The 9,249-nt window shown below is 53.5% G+C and overlaps 1 long non-coding RNA gene across 1 annotated transcript; it reads right to left on the bottom strand.

The window, feature by feature from the left end:
• Positions 1–961: 961 nt before the first annotated feature.
• On the bottom strand, positions 962–8,941 carry LOC127491012 (uncharacterized). The gene is made up of 3 exons (XR_007919449.2): positions 5,338–8,941; positions 4,141–4,406; positions 962–2,958 (listed from the first exon to the last, which is right to left on the bottom strand). It is a non-coding gene; the product is annotated as an uncharacterized lncRNA (long non-coding RNA).
• Positions 8,942–9,249: the final 308 nt, after the last annotated feature.

The following is a 9,249-nucleotide window of genomic DNA, read 5'->3' as shown; positions in this document are numbered from 1 at the left end:
CAACACTCAGTGTCTGTTAAGAGTCTAACACTCAGTGTCTGCTAAGAGAGTCTGAACTCCTTGATTCCACTCACATAAAATGCACAAGCAGATGAAAGGCATCATGTCACAGGCAGGGATCCCCCAGGGAAGGTGGTGACTGGAAGGAGGATGAGAGGCTGTGGCGCTGGCCACGTCCTGTCTCTCCATATGGGTTCTGCTTATACAGGTGTGTTCAGTGGGTGACAATGCAGAAACTCCACATGAGGCCAGGGCTCTTTGCTCTGCTTTGCAACTTCTCATTCTTTCCTTCCTGATCACAAGATGGTTGCAGCAGCTCCAGGCATCTTTCCTTGCTCTGTTCATTCTAAGAGGGCCAGTCAGTTCTTTGGTTCTGCAGGCTGGAGCCCCAGGGTTGAGGGGCCGTGTGTAGTGCAGGGCCTCTTGCTGGTGGGGACTGCATGGGGCATCGCTTGGTGCACAGACAGGTCCAGACCTCCCACTACGGAAGCGCCACGCCGAGGGCTTGCACTCTGTAGGGCTGCAGCTGGGGCTCCTGCGGTCCCAGCCTCCTCCTCCTCACACTCAGGCACTCCTTGCCCTTCCACTCACATCCTCTCGGAAGTGTGCAGTGGAGTTTTCCAGAAACTCCCTGGTGTGCGATGACATCACTGCTTGATGACTACTACAGCGCGTGCTTGTGTTTTCAAAGCAGAACAAGGGGCCCGCGCTGTGGCTTAGGGGCTAAGCCCTGCCCGCGCACTGGCATCCCATACGGGCACTGGATCATGTTCTGGCTGCTCCTCTTCCAATCCAGCTCTCTGCTATGGCCTGGGAAAGCAGTGGAAGATGGTCCAAGTCCTTAGGCCCCTGTACCCGCATGGGAGACCTGGAAGAAGCTCCTGTTCCTGGCTTCAGATTGGTTCAGCTCCAGCCATTGTGGCCAATTGGGGAGTGAACCAGCAGATGGAAGACACCCCCCCCCCCCGCCTCTGCCTCTGTAACTCTGCCTTTCGAGTAAAATAAATAAATCTATTGAAAAAATACTCACAGTTAGAGTTTACATTAACACAAGCTCTTCGGGGGTCCTCAGTAACTGTTAAGAATGAAATTGAGAGGCCGGCACTGTGGCTCACTTGGTTAATCCTCTGACTGTGGTGCCGACATCCCATATGGGCGCCGGTTCTGTCCCGGTTGCTCCTCTTCCAGTCCAGCTCTCTGCTGTGGCCCGGGAGTGCAGTGGAGGATGGCCCAAGTCCTTGGGTCCTGCACCCCATGGGAGACCAGGAGGAAGCACCTGGCTCCTGGCTTCAGATCTGTGCAGCACCAGCCGTAGCAGCCATTTGGGGGGTGAACCAACAGAAAAGGAAGACCTTTCTCTCTGTCTCTGTCTCTGTCTCTCTCACTCTCTCACCATCTGTAACTCTACCTGTCAAATAAATTTTTAAAAAAATTTTTTTTAATAAAATTGAGTCTTTCTTTCTTCTTTTAAAGAGATTTATTTAGTTGAAAAGCAGAGAGAGAGAAAGGAGAGATGGAGAGAGAAAGGAGATATTTCTATCTGCTGGTTCACTCCCCCAGTGGTCTCAATGGCCAGGCCTGGGCCAGGCCAAAGCCAGGAGCCAGGAGCTTCTTCTGGGTCTCCCACATGGGTGCAGGGGCCCAAGGACTTGGGCCATCTTCTGCTCTCACAGGTGCATTAGCAGGGAGCTGGATCAGAAGTGGAGCAGCCAGGACTTGAACCAAATGCTTGAGAGCTGTCGGTCTGTAGATCTTAATACCACTTTAAGAAATTTCCAGGATGTAAGGGGTGGCAGTTTACGCAAGGAAATAAAAATATTCTTGTAATTTTGGGGGAACAGCAACAATTTATCCTATGTCATATTTGTACATGATACATACAGACTGGTTCTCCACTCAGGAATTGCTTCAAGAATTATATCAATTCTTGGTGAGTTGAAGCTTCTCCAAATTGAAATTAATAAAAAGCTAAGTGCCATGATAACTCAAGAGAGGTTTTCTAGGTTCAGTGCTGTTGTGTATGGGTAAAGCTGCCGCCTGCAGCGCCGGCATCCCATATGGACGCCAGTTTGAGGCCTAGCTGCTCCACTTCCAATCCAGCTCCCTGCTAATGTGCCTGGGGAAGCAGCAAAAAGATGGCCTAAGTCCTTGGGTCCCTGTACCCACATGGGAGACCTGGAAAAAGCTCCTGACTTCAGATCAGCCCAGCTCCAGCCATTGCAGCCATTTGGGGAGTGAACCAGTGGATGGACCTCTCTCTCTCTCTCTCTCTCTGTGTCCTTCCCTCTCTCTGTAACTCTGCTTTTCAAGTATATAAAAATAAATGTTTTTTAAAAAAGAGTGTCTAATTTGGCATGACTATAATTTACATTAAGATCTTTATTATAATCTTTATTATAAATGTATAATTGGTGACTTTGCTATGACAAAAGCAAGAAAAATAAGCTTTATTGAATAAAAGCACAATAATTACATATATATTTGTCACTCAGCCAAGTAGGCAGATAGAAAGCACTTTATGTAACATTTTGTCAGCTTGATTGCCTTTCAACATTGAGAAACATGAGAGCAGACATTCGGCTTAGCAGGTAAGAGGCTTGTTTCCTGCACTGGAGCACCTGCATTCCGTACCTGACCCCTAAGCTTCCTGCCGAAGTGCACCTTGGGAGGCAGCAGGTGAAGGCTCATCCACGAGGAAACCCGGGTGGAGCTGCCAGCTTCAGCCTGGCCCAGCCCTGGCTTGTCGTGTTTGGGAAGTGAACGACGATCTCTATCTCTGCCTGTCTCGCTGCCTCTCTAATAAACAGATAAATAAGCAAATAAATAAAATGCAGACACAGGGTATGAGAACTGCCTGGGGTCCTGCCAAGGTCCAGCGTGGGCGTGGCCCTGTCCACTGGGTCGTCACATCTCATGGAAACAGGCAGGTTTCTCCCTCCTCCTCCTCTTGGTCATCTCCTGGAGAGCAAGGTTACGTGCATTCCTCAGCCCAAGTCCTGGGGCTCCCTTCTCCCCCACAAGGTCCTGGCACTGCCTGGGCAGCGTGGAAGTCACCGTCCACACACGTGGGGAACTCACGCAGAGCCGGGAGGGCTGGGAGACCACCCCGGCCCCTTCTCCCACCCCACAGGGCTTGCCAGGAGAGTTGAGTCCCAGGGGAGAAGAGGGGGCGGATCCCCTCCCTGGGCAGGCTCGACCTTGGGAACAGGTGGCCCGGCTGCTCGCAGGGGGTGGGGGTGAAGGTCTCAGACTGCGACTGGGCTCAGAGGCGCTCCAGGCCAGGTGTGGCTAACGCAGCTCGGCTTGCCCAGGCGCAGTTTCTCCACCCAGGTGGCCCATCCGGCCAGGAAATCTGGGTCAGCAGGCCTTGCCCAGACCTCAGCTCTCTTGCCAGACAGCTGCTTTGGAGCCCAACAAGGTGGAGAATGAGGGGCAGAGGGAGCAGGGGCGGCAGCCCCAGGGGGAAGCCGGCTCAGCATCTGGTACCACACAGGGCGTCAGGACAAGGAAGTCCCAGCTGGCCCCTCTGCCCATGCGGGACCCTGGGATGCACCTGGGTTGTGGGTTTCGAGGACCAAGAGTCATGGCTATGAGCCCTCCTCCTCTTGGTCACCAACATCTCCACCCCCCACCCCACTCACCACCGAACGCCCACACAGGGTGCTGCACAGGGGTCAAAAGGGGATGCTGTTCCCTAACCTCCAGGCATCTCAGGGCTGGGACTCTGCGCAAGCCCCACCCGGGGGAAGCGCAAGGGCACCTGGGAACTCACGGGAGCAGACAGAAGGGTGCAGACAAAGGCAGATGGGTTGTCAAGCCTGAGACTCCCCTGGGGGACAGTGGCGCTGGGGCGTTGGCAGGGCGTGGCCAGAGGCCAAGGCTGTGGCCTGTTGCTAATTCAGTTCTCACCAGCTGCCTGCCAGCCGCTGCTCCAGGCACAGGGTGCCTTTCCCAGGTTTCTAGCCCACATAGGCTTATAGCAGGTGCTGGCTCCGAGCTGGCCAGGTGGGCCTCGGGTGGACTCCTAAGGAGTGTGAGAGCCACGTGTGGGTTAAATGCTAATTGTCTGCTTTATCCTACTTGCTTGCCAGCAATTTTGAGATAGTTTAAAGGGGGGGGGGGGGCGGCGCCATGGCTCACTTGGTTAATTCTCTGCCTGCGGTGCCAGCATCCCATATGGGCACCAGGTTCTAGTCCTGGTTGTTCCTCTTCCAGTCCAGCTCTCTGCTGTGGCCCAGGAAGGCAGTGGAGGATGGCCCAAGTGCTTGGACCCTGGACCCGCATGGGAGACCAGGAAGAGGCACCTGGCTCCTGGCTTCGGATCGGCGTAGCTCCGGCTGTGGTGGCCATTTGGGGGGTGAACCAACGGAAGGAAGATGTCTCTCTCTCTTACTGTCTAACTCTGCCTGTCAAAAAAAAAAAAAAAAAAAAAAAAAAAACCTGACACATTTGCAACAAAATTTTGGGAAACTAAAAAAGCAACCAGAATAAGAAACCAATCACCTCTCTGTGCTAAAAATGAAACATATTGGAGCTTCAGGAGAGAGAAGTAATTTTTTTCCTGATAGTAAATACTAATTTACTGTGTGGTCCTTCCTTATGTAAGTGACTTTGATACTATAGTAGACAATGCCTTTAGTGGTAAGTTTTCCCAGGAAAAAAAAATGTAGTGTTTTTTCCTGTGGTCATTTCTTTTGCCAACCATCAATAGATAACAAGGGTGTAACATCAAAATGGAACTTGGCCAAAGAATTTTTGCCTGAACAGCTAAGCTAATGTGGCTCAAATGTCAAATTTTCCGGTGACATGAACCTGTGCTATGGCAGAACTCAGAACATACAGATGTTGGGGCCGGTGCTGTGGTTGCAGTGGGTTAATCTTCTGCCTGCAGTGCCGGCATCCCTTATGGGCTTCAATTCTGGTCCCGGCTGCTCCACTTCCCATCCAGCTCTCTGCTGTGGCCTGGGAAAGCAGTAGAAGATGGCCCAAGTCCTTGGGCCTCTGCACCCACGTGGGAGACCTGGAAGAAGCTCCCAGCTCTTGGCTTCGGATGGGCGCAGCTTCGGCTGTTGTGGCCAACTGGGGAGTGAACCAGCAGATGGAAGACTTCTCTTTCTCTCTGCCTCTCCTCTCTCTGTGTAACTCTGACTTTCAAATAAATAAATATAAAAAATTATAATTCTGTTTTGCATTTCTTGAATTATGATATCAAACAGCTTTGTTTCTGATGGCCATTGATACCCCTTTTTCCACAAACTACTTCTATATATTCCCTTGCCTATCTGTTGAAAATCGCTTCAGTGTTTTTCATAAAATGGAGATTAGAGGAGCACTCACCTTATCAGGTTGCTTACCGTGTGCTTACTTATCCAGCACATCACAATGATCATTAAGTAGTAGCGGTTGCAACTACTCGACTTTTTTCTCCTCTTCATTAAAATGAGTTTCTGTGTGAATTAAGGCAAAATTCTTTCATCATTTGTCTTCTCCATTATTGGAAAAGTGTTTTAAACTTTATTTATTGGAGAGGCAGAGAAAGAGAGAGCTCTCCCATCCATCTCTCCCCCAATGCTAGCCACAGTCGGGGAACCTGCAGGGCTGAGACCAGGAGCTGGGAACTCAATCTGGCTCTCCTTGTGGGGACAGGAACACAGCCACACATGTGAGCTATCCCTGCAGCTTCTGCATTAGTGGAAAGATGCATCAGCCAGAAGTCAGAGGCAGGAACTGAACCCAGGTTCTCTGAGAGGGGACTCCGGCGACTTACCTGCTCGTCCAAATGCCCACCCTGGAAACAGCTTTCTTTTCTTTTCTTTTTTTTTTTTTTTAAGATGTATTTATTTGAAAGAGTTACAGAGAGGCAGAGGCAGAGAGAGAGAGAGAGAGAGAGAGAGAGAGAGAGAGGTCTTCTATCTGCTGATTTACTCCCCAGATGGCTGCAATGGCCAGAGCTGCACCAATCCGAAGCCAGGAGCCAGGAGTTTCTTCCAGGTCTCCCACGCGGGTGCAGAGGCCCAAGGACTTGGGCCATCTTCCACTGCTTTCCCAGGCCATAGCAGAGAGCTGGATCGGAAGTGGAGCAGCCAAGACTTGAACCAGCGCCCATATGGGAATGCCGGCAGTGCAGGCGGTGGCTTTACCCACTATGCTACAGTACCGGCCCTGGAAAAACCTTGTGTATGGTAGTTTTCCACACTGAGATTTTTCTGCAAGTTGTTAAGTAATCATGTGTATCCGTTTTTTCCTTTATGACTTCTGGGTTTTCTCTCTTGCTCAGAAAAAGCTTTCCCATTTCAAAATGAACAACCGATTGGCCCACATTTCCTTGTGGAACTGACAGGGTCTTAGTATATGCAGATCTTTGACCTAAACCCCACAGTCTCCCCAGTAACCCCGGGCACTGCCACCGCCACTCACTGAGTTCTCCCTTGCCCTCCTGAGCGGTGTGGCAATGGCTGGTCTTGCCCTGTGGTTCCCCAGCATGCCCCTAACTTAAGGCTCTTTTGGCTGTGGGGATGGCTGTGAACCTGCTGGCACAGGCAGGTGTGGGGGTGGAGGGGTGGAAAGAGCGCCCAGACTGGAAGAGACATTGGCGCCCTCCCTGCCAACCTGCCCTTCCCACTGTCCGAACATCCTCCCAAGGTGCCCTGGGCCGGGCAGGGCAGGGCAGGGCAGGGCTCAAAAGGAGCTGCTAGCTGAGGTGCAATGGGCAGCCAACGCAGGGCTCTGAGAAAGCCAGCCCCAGACAGGTGCACCCCTGGAGCCTGCCTGTCTCCAAGGCCACCCCAGAGACTAGGCGAGGCCTGTGTGGGACTGGAAAACTGTGCTCTTGAAGGTGCATGCAACTGTGAACACAAACACACAGACACACACACTACAGGATGCAAGTGTGAGAACACACACACACACACACTACAGACACACAACAGAGGAAAACAGACCTGGCCCACTGCTTCTCCTAGGTGACCCTGGCAATCACGCAGTGACTGGGACACAGTGGAGGCCACTCCAGGATGCCCATGGCCACTCCCACTCCATTCCTTGCTCACCTGGGCTGCTTGAGACTTTGCACCAACCATTGCCTGGGGTAATGGGAAGAGATCTTGGCTCTGGGGTTCAGACCCCTCCAGCGTTTGAATCCCAGCCACGCAGCTGTCGGCACCGGGCCGTGGTGGGCACACAAGTGGTGCAAACATTGCCACTCCCATGGCCTCAGTGGGCCTGGGAGCTCACCGGGGGCAGCGGGCAGGCAGGCCCTGGCAGGAGGAAGTCCTGTGTCAGAGTGACAAAGAAGGCCTCACTTCCCATGCTGTTCTCTGCTGTGCGAGGGTGGCTGAGGGGAGGGCCCGGGGCTGAGAGGGTGGGGTGGGTGGGAGCCCCCAGTCTGCGATGTCATTGTTAATCAGCCCATTTAACACACAAGGAAACGGAAGTGCAGTCGCTCAGCAGACACAGCGAGTATCCATGCTTTTCCAGGCCTGAGAAAACAAGATAATCCATTTGCACAGGGTCCGCCAGTGTAGACCGCTCCACGGTGCCCACCTGAAGGATCCCAGCCACACACCAAATGTGCCTCTGAGTTTGCCGTGGGTTTTTTCTCCTCCCCTAAGGGACAAGGGCTGTCTCCCCCAACCTGGGGATTCCCAGTGAGCAGCTCAGCATGGGGGGCCCAAACTTCAAGGGGGTGGTTATTGACAGGGTCCCCTCTTTCCTGGTGCCGTGACTTCCCTGGGACAATGGGGATGACCCTGGTCACCTGTTCCCTCTCCTTCCAGGTCATGAGTTCCTGGGGCCCCTGCAAGGCAGCAGGAAGGGAAGGGCAGCTATTTGGGTGGGACAGAGGCTAGGAGAGGCTGAAGATGCTCAGGATTAAGGAGGTAAAAATGCATGCTTATACAAGTCACATAGTTTTGGTATCAGTGGTTCTGACCTTAACTGTGATGGGTGGGTCCCTAAGCTTGAAGTTGGGGAGAGGTCTGGGCAGGGAGGGGTTCAGGTTCAAGATCAGGGTCAAGACACTCACGGCAGCACCAAGTTCCCACTCCAGCTCATAGGAACAGTGTTCTAGGGCTGACCCCTTCTGTCTCCACCCAATGCTGGGCTGCCTGGCTCCAGGCACAGCAGCCACCTTGCAAGCAGACCTGCCCACTCAGGGCCTTTGCTCTTGCTCTTGCCTGCCCAGATAGGCACTCAGCTCCCGGCCTCCTTCAAGTCCCCTTTGTGCTGTGCACCACTGACTCCTGCACCAACCCCATCTCTGCACCTGTCATGGCTCAGGGCAGCAGCAGCTCTCGGGCCAGCAGCTCTGCCAAACTCACTGAGTGCCCAGAGCAGTGAGCGTTCCATAATGGGCGCCGGGTGGGACTCATACAGCTGACCCCAGAAGGGCCCTGATGAGCTGGGTATGTCTGGGCAGCTGTGACGTCAACCCAGATCTCCTGTGGCAGCTTGAGAAGCTCCCCGAGACTTCCGGCATGGAAAAAAAAAAAAAAAGCCTCCACGACTGAGTGTCCTCACCCTGTCCAAGGTCACAGCCAAGGTGGGGGGTGGGCTTAGCCAGCAGCCCCTTGGGTCTCTCCAGCTGGAGCCCTGCTAGCTCTGCAGACTGATCTGGGGCAGCTGCTGGCTGAGGGGACCCTGAGCCTGGGATACGATCATTAAGGAGAGTGCCCGGTGCTGCTAGCCCAAGGTGGGAGCCCAGGTACCTACTGCATCCTTGTTATTTACTGTCGTGTTTTGGGTGCACAAGATGCTTGGAGCCTGGGCCAATTGGTCTTTTTTATCTCCAGCAAGGCTGAGCAGGAGCGGGGCTGGGGAAATCAGGACCCAAGAGTGCCTGGTCTGTTTCACTCTGCTGGATGTTGGCTACGGCGCTGAGCTTGGGGCTGGTTATTGAGCCCTGTGTGGCTGGTCCCATAACCATTCAGGGGTTGTTTCTTAATTTTTTTTTTTTTTTTTTTGACAGGCAGAGTGGACAGTGAGAGAGAGAGACAGAGAGAAAGGTCTTCCTTTGCCGTTGGTTCACCCTCCAATGGCCGCCGCGGCCGGCGCGCTGCGGCCGGCGCACCGCGCTGATCCGATGGCAGGAGTCAGGTGTTTCTCCTGGTCTCCCATGGGGTGCAGGGCCCAAGCACCTGGGCCATCCTCCACTGCACTCCTGGGCCACAGCAGAGGGCTGGCCTGGAAGAGGGGCAACCGGGACAGAATCCGGCGCCCCGACCGGGACTAGAACCCGGTGTGCCAGCGCCG

Source organism: Oryctolagus cuniculus, chromosome 11 (assembly GCF_964237555.1).
Source record: "Oryctolagus cuniculus chromosome 11, mOryCun1.1, whole genome shotgun sequence".
NCBI classification, from domain to species: Eukaryota; Metazoa; Chordata; class Mammalia; order Lagomorpha; family Leporidae; genus Oryctolagus; species Oryctolagus cuniculus.
Note: the sequence above shows the minus strand (reverse complement) of the source record. Positions and strands in the feature narration are given on the sequence as shown.